This window comes from Bombus impatiens, unplaced genomic scaffold (assembly GCF_000188095.3).
Source record: "Bombus impatiens unplaced genomic scaffold, BIMP_2.2 scf_0167, whole genome shotgun sequence".
NCBI classification, from domain to species: domain Eukaryota; kingdom Metazoa; phylum Arthropoda; class Insecta; order Hymenoptera; family Apidae; genus Bombus; species Bombus impatiens.
The window spans coordinates 97,571-109,076 of record NT_176586.1 but is presented as its reverse complement, the minus strand read 5'-3'; positions in this window follow the sequence as shown (position 1 = coordinate 109,076).

Here is an 11,506-nt window from a genome sequence, read left to right as displayed (position 1 = left end):
CGTTATTGTGATTAGTTCACGTTAAACAACCATCGTTCTTCTGTTTAATCAACATCTGTACAATCCATTTATTGTAAATAAAATCATCAATAATAATCGAGAATATATATACAGGGTGGTTGGTAACTGATGCTCTTACGCGACCCTAGTTATGTACGTAAAAAGATACATAAAGTAAATATACAAACAAAACATTAGTTTGAATCAAAGAATCAAATAATGAATCAAAGAAGCTTAATTTGATACAATTCTTCGTTATATTTATAATGTTATTACTCATTACCACTTGTTAGGACAAACCCAAAGCATATTGGTGAGATTAATGTGTTTGTTTGTTTTTGCATAGAGGATGAATTCTTGGATAAATATTTTATATAACAGAGAATTTTAACTGTTTTTTTGGAGCTAATCGGTATTTTGATTTTACAGTTGTAGTACCGGGAATATACAGGGTGGTTGGTAACTGATGGTACACGCAGGAAGGGGGTGATTCTACGCGAAAAAAGAAGTCGAAAATATAGAATAAAAATTTTTCGTTTGAGGCTTTGTTTTCGAGAAAATCGACTTTGAATTTTCGCTCGGTACGCGTGCGGTACGTTATAACAGATCTCACTGTAGATCGCTGTCTCGATGGAAAAATTAAAAAAAAAAAAAAATTAAAAAAACCTTTATTCTATATTTTCGACTTCTTTTTTCGCGTAGAATCACCCCCTTCCTGCGTGTACCATCAGTTACCAACCACCCTGTATATTCCCGGTACTACAACTGTAAAATCAAAATACCGATTAGCTCCAAAAAAACAGTTAAAATTCTCTGTTATATAAAATATTTATCCAAGAATTCATCCTCTATGCAAAAACAAACAAACACATTAATCTCACCAATATGCTTTGGGTTTGTCCTAACAAGTGGTAATGAGTAATAACATTATAAATATAACGAAGAATTGTATCAAATTAAGCTTCTTTGATTCATTATTTGATTCTTTGATTCAAACTAATGTTTTGTTTGTATATTTACTTTATGTATCTTTTTACGTACATAACTAGGGTCGCGTAAAATTTTCACCGGCAAAATCCGGTCGCGAGTGGACAAAATTTAGAAAACGCTGCCTGGAATCTATAAATAACAAATTTTTTTCGCATGATGTATTTTTTAAAAAATTTCCAGCCCACCCAGTGTAGCGCAGTAAGCGCGAGGCAGTTTAATACCTGGCGCGTTTCACTCGCGACGAAACAGAAGATCGTCGAACTTGTGCTGCTTTTTACCCCGTTCAGCTGTTTAGTCCGCGCGCAAACAATGCGCCGCTCGATCACACGATTCGACTCGACGTTTTCCATTCTGATTTGCCCCTCTTCTCCCTTTCTTTCGCCCTGTTTTTTCCCGCCTTTCTTTCTCATTTACCGGCTGCACGTGTGTTTTCAAATACGCATCTATTCACAATTTCGTCGATTCCCGAGAATTCAGCGAACGTTCGCGAAAACAAAGCGGAAGCTGGGATCCTCCGGGAGCGTAAGAAGCGCAATCGACCTGGTTATCGTGCTCCACGACTCGATCCTCGAGAAGCTGATGCAGGAGATGATTCTTAAGTCGTGCTACTTTCTCGCGCTGCTTTTGTTTCAACGAAATAGAGAGATCTGGAGTGAACGAAACACGTGGATTAATTTTGTGGATTAATGAAAGTGTGTGTTTGGCTGTTAGGTTGAATGTGAATTTTATTTAAAGGTAACATAATAATTTTGTACTATCTTCCGTAATAGCGTTTATAAAATAAATTTCCATATTAATATTTTTATTTCCACGGATGAAATTTTATTGGAGGAATATTTAATCGCGCTGCCCCCTGTAAAAATCTTATTATGAGAACCAAATTCCTGAGAATTCAACATCAAATGGGTATATAGAATTACATAACACATATTTTTTTTATTATAAAATCTCAATTTAATTAGAAAGATTCTCAATAAAGATTTTTCCTTTAGTGGAAATTTCATTCCAACGAATGGAAGAAATAAAATTATTATTAAATTAAATTATATTAAATATTAATAAAATTAGAAATGGAATTTATCAATGATTTCCTTTGCTAAAAGAAAGCTTACTTAATTAAGTAATTGTGTAATAATCTATTAATCTAATTAATTGTGTGTACTATGGTAAATTTGCACAAAATACTAGTAGTAATTCATTTTGTTGTAGCAAAGATGCAAATGTGCATTAATTAGGTTTTATTATTTATCGGATTGCGTACGAACTGATCCAGTGAAAATAAATTACTTGTTTCAGTATGAACAGCTCACGTTGTAAAGGGAATAATAGGATTAAAAGTATACACACGCCGTGTTTAATAAAGAAGAACAGACTCTTCCATACAATGCAAACTTAGCTCTTTTAAAAATAGCAGACTTTTCATAACCTAATTGTATTCAGAAGACAGGTTACAGCTATGTTGATTCACTTAATAAACTTTTGTATAGCTAAAAGATAAAAAATACTTAAGCAATCCATATTACACCGTCACGTTGAGAAGTTAATTAACTGCCAATTATTATTGTTACAACTTTGGCTAGTAAATAAAGTAAATAAGAAATATTAATTTCTTCACCACTGATTCCTAGCAACTTGTGAAACGTTAAAAATTCTTGCATCATCTGAATCAACACTTTAAATGTTGATGTTAAAATAAAATCAAGTACCCTGACATAAACCTAATTAATTCAAGCTTAACCAACTTAACAATAAGTTCACTTATTCAAATTGAATCAATGATACCAGTTGATCGTTAATCTTCGTATCAAATTTGCAACAAATAAAGTAAGTTCTCATTTTTAAAAAAAAATTTTGATTTATTCGTAAGAAAATTTCACTTAACAAACTCTTCTCAAACAATACTTAATACCTCTCCTTCTAACATTAATAAATTCCTTTTTAATATACATGATATATACACACAGGCTGAGTGAATAAGAAATCCTACCCAAGATAGCTCGTTACCTATTGGTTTTATCAAAAAACGTTTTAAATGAATTATGCTGCATTTCAAGGGGCTCATCGAATGGATGCAAATTAATCTTTTTATATCTAATATTTTGTGGGATATCAAGGTAATGTTACTTTTTTTATATGGCACCTTACATTGTCCATAACATTGATCGAGCTAGCTATTCTCTATAAAATACTATTAACCTATATATACCAAAGACCCATTACTTTGGTACATATTTTAACTTCAAGTTGTGAAATTTAACGCACGGGAAAGAAACATAACGTAAATACAAGAATACTACTTCACGTCTTCCTTTCAATTTGACAAATAAAGGCTAAAAGCTAAAATACCTATTAAACTAATGGTTCTTCTGTATAAATAGGTTAAGATACTTTTTTGCAAAGAATGTCTAGCGTAATCGACTAGCGTTATAGGTGATATAAGTTGCCATTTGAAAAGCTCAAAGTCCACCTGATATCTTGGAAAGTACAAAATATTAGAAAATAAAATATGATACCATAGATTTGAGTCGCTTAAAATGCAACATAACTCGTTTAAGACGCATTTTGATAAAATCAGTAGATAACGAGTTAGATAGCCAAAATTTAATTCTTTATGCAAAAACAAACGAGCACATTTATCTTATCTCATCAATATGCTTTGGGTTCGGTTTAATAGGTGATAATAAATAAAAAAATTACAAATATAACAAATAATTGTTCCGAATTTAACTTCTTTGCACTATTTCCGACTAATGTTCTGTTTCTATATCTTCCTTACGTAGCTTGTTATGTATATAACTGAGGTGGCGTAAAATCTCCCCGAGTAGATGTATCCCAGGAAATATAAGATATTAAAAGATAAAATTGCATGCATCTGATATGAGACCCTTGAAACGCGACATAATTTATTCAAGATATTTTTCGACAAAACCAATAACCAACGAGTTATTTCAGATAGTACGTATTCACCCATATTACGTATATAACACCGATATTACGTGTAGTTCGTTATCGAAAAGATTCTGAATAATCCCACGTGCACACTTTAGCCCGGGTGCGCGTCGAAATGATGAATCGCGAATAATTAGCCGGCAGCCGTTTATCGATAATTGGCCGAGATTAATACGAAGTGGCTGACTTCCTGACGGAACGGGATACGATTCCCTGGGTGGTAGCTTCAATGTTCCATCGACAATCAATCGACTCGCCGAAACAGGGGCGAGGAAACGCGAGGCCCGCTGATATTTCTGGATTCTTGCCTCGTTTTCTCCTCTTCGTTCACTTTGTTCGAGCGAACCACGTCTATTTCCTTTTTCCCACTCACTTTTTTCTCTCTTCGCCTCTTAGTTCGATTCGTCGAAACCACTACGGTGCTTCGTTGCATCGATTCCCTCGACGAATCGTTTTTTCTCCCTGCTACCATTTCTTCCCTCTTTTCGTTCCGCCCCCCCCCCTTTCCCCTTCACTGCGCCCGTAGCTTCCTTTTTTTTCTCGCGCAGTTTCACCCGTAGCTTCGGAAACGACACCGCACGTCGCGAGCATAAATCGATAGGGACAGAATTCAACGGCTGCCTCCGGGCGGCGCCCTTTGGTAATTTGTTGAGGCAGTCGTGGCATCGCGATCCCTGTCCGATGTGTGCACGTAGGCTACCAGATTTGTGTGCGGTGGAAACGTGTAAGGGAAATTCCTGTCGTGGATAAATGCGCTACTATGTTCCGTCTGATATTCTTCTGGCTTGACGCGTGTACACATACGCCAGAGCACGTGGATGATGATCGATCGCAAGATCCTGGAGGAGTATGAATAATTTCTTGCTTTTAGGTTCGCGATGCTTCCATGGGTTCTAGGCTGCTGTCTTATAAATTTTCATTCGCAAAAAGTACCTATGCAATTTTTTATATTGAAATAATGAGTTTTATGAATGAGCTTTACGATAGTGAAGCGAATTTGTGGTAGGTATTATCTTATTGGAGGAAAATTATATTGACCTTTCATTCAAATACACTACAATCTCTTTTGTAGTGACTCTCGAATAATACTGTTTTTGCTTCATTTTGAGTTAGAATTAATTGTATCGATTAATTTTTTGTTACGTACACTGCTACTTAATTTACAAAAATATGGCTATACTCACAGGAGAACTGATTAATTTTTTGTTATCGGTCTACATTCTTAGTTAATTTCGGAAAATATCGTTACAGCTGTAGAAAAGTGGTGCGTAGCTTGAGCAATATTGATATTCACTGTACTAAACCTTGTATTATGAAATACATACAATTTGAAATTTTATAATCTATTGTATATTAAGTAGATATTGAAGCTTTCTTGAAGGTAAGACATGTCCTAAGATTTTTAAGCATTGATGTATATATTACAAGATAAAGAATTTGTAACAAATGTTGAAAATACTCGAATTACACTAATTTCTATAACTAAATGCTCAAGACATTCGAGAACTACTTTAGCCCTCTCTGAAAGAGACTAAAGCAAAAAAGGGTGAAAGGGATATTAACAGCAAACAACAAATTGGAAACGATTGGCCTACAGCCAATCAGGGGTTTTCAGCTTAATTAGTTCATTATTTCCCGGAGTTGTATCCCGATGTCGTTGAAATCACCGACGCGACCGCGACGCGATGCTTCGAAACGTGATAGCGTTGCATGTTTCTACACCGTGTCACGCTGGATTTTTTTTAAATTCGTGTTTTCGAGATAGTTGGCTGACACAACGGGCAGATTTACGACGTAGAACAAAATGAAGGGGACCTAAAAATAAAACAAACAAAAAAAAAAAGAAGAAAGGGAGAAATAAAACAAAACTAGCGGGTGCAACGTTACCAAAGTCATATTTCGTAAGTTACAACCCGTTTCGACGGTGGAATCGCTCCGCGGAATTGCGCGTGTTTGCGAGTTGGGGTAAAGCGAGATATAGGTGCAAAATTTGATTATGTTGCTCCTGACTTCTAATAGAGAACAATAGTTGCCGTCTATAGTGGTATATATTTCATCGTTAAATTCTGAATTCAAACGGTAAATTTTTTGAGGTGCTGTAAGCCACTCAAAAATTATTTTTATCGTTTTTATGTATCTTCTGTGATCTTAATAATTTATTTGTTATTTTCAGCAAATTATCTATACATTTCTTACCCCCTAATATATTATTAATTAATCAATAATATTCCTTGAATCTATTAAGTATTTAATATAATACTATTAAATTTATTTTGAAATTATATCCTACGAATATATTAATTAATCAATTATGTGCTAATAATTCTTGTGAATAAAAATTCATCCTAGAATACCAATAAACTTATAACATACGGGTAGATTAAAGGGTATTGTAATTAACAGTATATTAGAAATAAGTATGAGACAAAATCAATTAGAAGCGAAATATCATAAGTAGTAATACCTGCAGTTATTTTCAGCCATAAGAGGAACTTCGTTTACAACTATTCCTATCTTCCTGCGCTTTCAGTTAAACCATGTACACACACAAATCCATCCGTTCACACACACAACCTTATTTCGTCCTTATTTTACTCTTCCATATCTACTGTCTACCATCTAACTCCTAATTATTATATACGTCTATTATCTACTAAATAAATCTTGATCTACTTGCCCAATTTGTCTACTTAGCTAGATATTCCCACCGCCCAAAATATTACAAATAATTAGAATATCAGATATGAACAATTTCAGTGAATCTTATTGATTTTAAACTATTTCTTTCTTTGAAAAAAGAAAAGATTCTTACACCTCTTCAAAAATTCATTCGTCGTAAACTAACTTCATAACTAACTACTTCATAATAAACTGCATAATTTTGATCTTTTTCATTTCACTCTAATGCACGTGAATACACAACTGATTCCTATGATCGCACGTTTCAGAATGGTGGAAATCATCGAAATTCCAGAGCACATAATTTAATTAGCGAACATAACGAGCGGGGTTAAGTCGGCCTCATTCCGTTCACGTAGAGCTAGGAATCGCACGATTCCGAAATACGACCGCATCATGTTCAACCAGCTCCATTAACGATATTCATATCATTCAAGGGAGGGAATCGCTATCGGGGTTCGTTTAAACGCCATATCGACCCCAAGAATTACGGCTACGCCGTGTATTATCAGGAGGCCCGATCTGGATGGTCGTGCGTCGTGAAACCTAATGAGTCTCTCGAAATTCTGTTTCTCTGTACGTGTTCGTAAAGTGCATCTTTTCTGGGGACGCAGCACTGCGCAGATTTTGGATCAGGTTTAGAACAGAAAGAATGGATTCGAATGAGTTTGATTGTTAATTAGAACGTTAATGACTTGGATAAGAGCATCATTACTACTAGACCTCGGACTTTTATGTATTTATGGGAAATTTAAAGAGACAGAAATGTATAGAATGCGCATGATATGCAGAAACATTTAAATCGATGAAGTTGTTCTTGAATACAAGATAACGTTCTATAAGATGAAGAGCATACCGCGACTTTTTACATCAGCGTTATTGTTTTTGTATTCGTAATGACGCAATTTTATTTGATACTAGTGATTCAAAAAAATAACTAAAAGTCAATAGATCTTGTTCATATATTTGATTTGAATGTAATTTAATATATTATTTTTACAAGATTTATATTCCATATACATATACATCTATTTAGTTACTATTCTCTGCTTATTTCATACGAATTTCATAGTCTACAGCCTACTTTATTTATTATGTGTGTAACTTAAAATCATTGGAATAATTATTTTTGCATCAACATTAATGTACGTGCCAAATAGTACGTGCAGTACACCTTCATACGCTATTGATTATTTCCTGTGTTACGCCGGGCGACCCTCTGCCTGGCCCAGGTAACACACCGCGGGCCAGACGGACACCAGATGTCCGCTCTTCCGTACGGCATACCCTCAATAGCCTTAGTATCTTCCATAAATCTCAGGAATTTCCTAGTAGAGGTCCTCCAACCCAAACAAACGTCTGTTTCGAAGAATTTCTAAAGTCTATTGTCTACCACGGCTTAACAAGGGAAAGTTAGTTTTTCTCACGTATGCTGCAACTTTCCTCCCACTAACCACTTTCTCTCGAGGGCGGTGATGACCCTTCGTTTAACCAATTAACAACGAAGCCTATTCCCTCACTCGCCTAACTAAAATCGTCACCAACATATCCGACGGTCCCGTGCGCTAGACACACCCATCCTTAGTTTTCCTCCGACGCAGCATCGTCACTCAACTTCACTTCTTCTACATCGTTGGAAAAGTCAACTACTAAATCTAACGCTAATGCCTATCGGGGCAGTCTAAGCATAACGCGAGAGTCGGTCTCGGTATTGTCGAGCATACATTTCCTCTCCTAAATATCTTATAGTTACATTTCCTCTCCTAAATAATTAACAACGAAGCCTATTCCCTCACTCGCCTAACTAAAATCGTCACCAACATATCCGACGGTCCCGTGCGCTAGACACCCCCATCCTTAGTTTTCCTCCGACGCAGCATCGTCACTCAACTTCACTTCTTCTACATCGTTGGAAAAGTCAACTACTAAATCTAACGCTAATGCCTATCGGGGCAGTCTAAGCATAACGCGAGAGTCGGTCTCGGTATTGTCGAGCATACATTTCCTCTCCTAAATATCTTATAGTGCTACGTCCACTAATACATTAAATCTAATTATAAGAGCCCTGCTCTAACGTACATATCTATCTTATCTTCGTGCAATAAGTGATTATCTATCTATCTATGCTCATCAGTGTAATCTAAGTGTTGGAAATATATAATTTATAATTCTGTGAATCACAGTGTTATACAAACTCAATCACCCCTTATTATCTCAACGGAAATCAGGGGATCGATCAATTCGTGGTGTCGATTGTTATAATCGTAACGGGGATTTACGACCCCCGTTGACGTCTCTCCTCGCGATTACGTCTCCCCGCGATTGGTCGAAGAAACACCGCACTTGTGCAATGGAGTTTCCAAGAACGATCGTGTCATCTACGATATGACATGATAAGATACAGCACGTGGTAGACAGAATATTCCATTCAAATGCAAAGACCTTCGATTTTTTAATTTTCTACCTATTTTGTCTTACATATGTACTTAGCAAATAAACGTCGGTTCCTATTTTGAACATTTCTTTCATGATCAATTTGTCACGTATTGGATACGAGTTTTTTTGTCAACTACATATAATGCGAAAAGGAAGGTATGACGTAAAGTCGTGTGGTACCGACTGCTTTAAAGGATTTTTATTCTATCTTGGCCTAGAATCGATGAAATTCAAAATTCAACAAATGAATCTGTAATAAAAATGGAACTAAAAGGAGGAAAGAATTAATTTTGTGAAATTCAATAACAAGAATTGATAATTTACAAGAGTAAAATTGTTGTAATTTGTAGGAAATAAAAAATTGTCGTCCAGTATCGACCGATTATTTAATCATTAGATTTTTCGGTCTCAATAATAGAGAATGTTAAAAAAAAGACATTTAGATATTAGAATACACATTTTTATTCAAATTTTATTCTTGCATATGTCACAAATAAAACAATTGATATTTTCTAGGTCTGTGCATTTCATGTGTGTCCAGTGTTTACATTCGTCGTTTTTGCCACATTAAAAGCCCCAGCGGCCTGTCTCCGGGTCATTTTGTTTTCGAGGAGTAGCTTCAAAGCCGCATTCATGTTTTCCTCTGTTCATTTCCCTTTTTTCTACTTTGGAATTTTGGACATTTTTCTATGGGAAAAGATAGAAGGAAGATTAAGCGGACATCTTCTAGTTTAATTTCAGTTGCCAACATATTCAACTAACAGATAAAAAAGATTTGTTCTGGTCAACTGCTGATCGGTTAGTACTGGACGAGAAACACGTGAAACGCTTTACATTATAATGTATATAATATACAAAGGAAGTTGCAAAACTGGGACTGATAATTACACTTAGTAGATAGTATATGGTAGATAAGGTAGATAGATACAGATAGATATGTAAATATAATGTACATAATAGAAAATAATTATTTACTTATCTCAAAAACAAAATATCTGCTCTAGAAAATAACTTTTAATACTTGAAATATCAACGCATACTTTTAACATGACAGAACAGCGAAAACAATGGAATAAACATTGTGCCTTCGAAATATGTTATACAGATGTTGTTCGTTTGTTTATTCGAATAAAGGTGCTGATGTCTAGTGAGAAAAGCCAGAAATAATTTTAGTTAGTAGTGTATGCCGGTCGATACTACACGACTTTCCCCTAAATGAAAATACAAAAAAGAAAAAATACAAAAGATTTAATAAGAAAATTATAAAAAGGTAGGATAAAAAAATAAAATAGAATAAATAGAACGAAAAGAAACGAAAGAACTTAGATATTTAATCTAATGAATAGTTTGTCCAGATAAAGAATAAACTAAATGACAGTTGTAAGGCATGTTATATTTATGAGATGACACAGGACTCCTGCAAATTTACGAATTGTGTTTATTCAAGGGCTGTCACAATATTTCACGATGTTATTTGATATGACCAAAGTATCTACTGTGGGTTGAATAACGCGCGACCTTTTATTACGCCATTCAACACTCCGTTTAATTTAAATATATAGTATATCAGAATATATTGTAATATACCAGAAAATATTATGTAACTTTTCAAGGAATCGTCAAACTATTTACAATGCAATTGTATATACATACATACATACACTCTTACACTTGCAAAAAGAATACGATCCTGGAAAAGTAATTCTCTTTGAACCAGTTTCCTTTTACCTCCACCATTTTCTTGTAAAATACCATAATCACAACGGGAAGGAGATTCTGAAATGTCTCAGTTCACCTTATATAAGAAGAGGCAGATAAAACAAAGGAAATTTCTTACTGGACTTTAAACAAGATTTTTCCTGCTGGACTTTTAAAAATTTTCTTCTAGGCTCAGAAAAGTTTAAAAGAGTTTCTAGAACTTCGTTACGCTAAACTCCGAATCGATTACTTTCATTCATATCACGATCGACTTGACTGATATTATTAAAACATACTTTCTGCCTATGAATAAGTTATTTTGTATTTACATATAATATCACGATCTGAACTTTCTGTTACCATAATGTTTAACGATGTCAAAAAATCGATTTTATGCAAGGTTTCTGTCATATTATTCTCTAGTGTCATGGGATTAAAACCGCACGTGTCTGCAATGCAGACTGTGAATGGCGCACGCATGCGCTACCACAAGGCATTCACAGCGTATATACCGATCTTGTGTCTTTGCATTCCATTTAATATACAGGGTAGTTGGTAACTGATGGTACAAGCGGAAAGGGGGTGATTCTACGCGAAAAAAGAAGTCGATAATATAGAATAAAAATTTTTCGTTTGAAGCTTTATTTTCGAGAAAATCGACTTTGAATTTTCGCTCGGCACGCGTGCACTTTATCACGTCTCGTTATAACGGATCTCACTGTAGATCGTTGTCTCGATGGAAAAATTAAAAAAA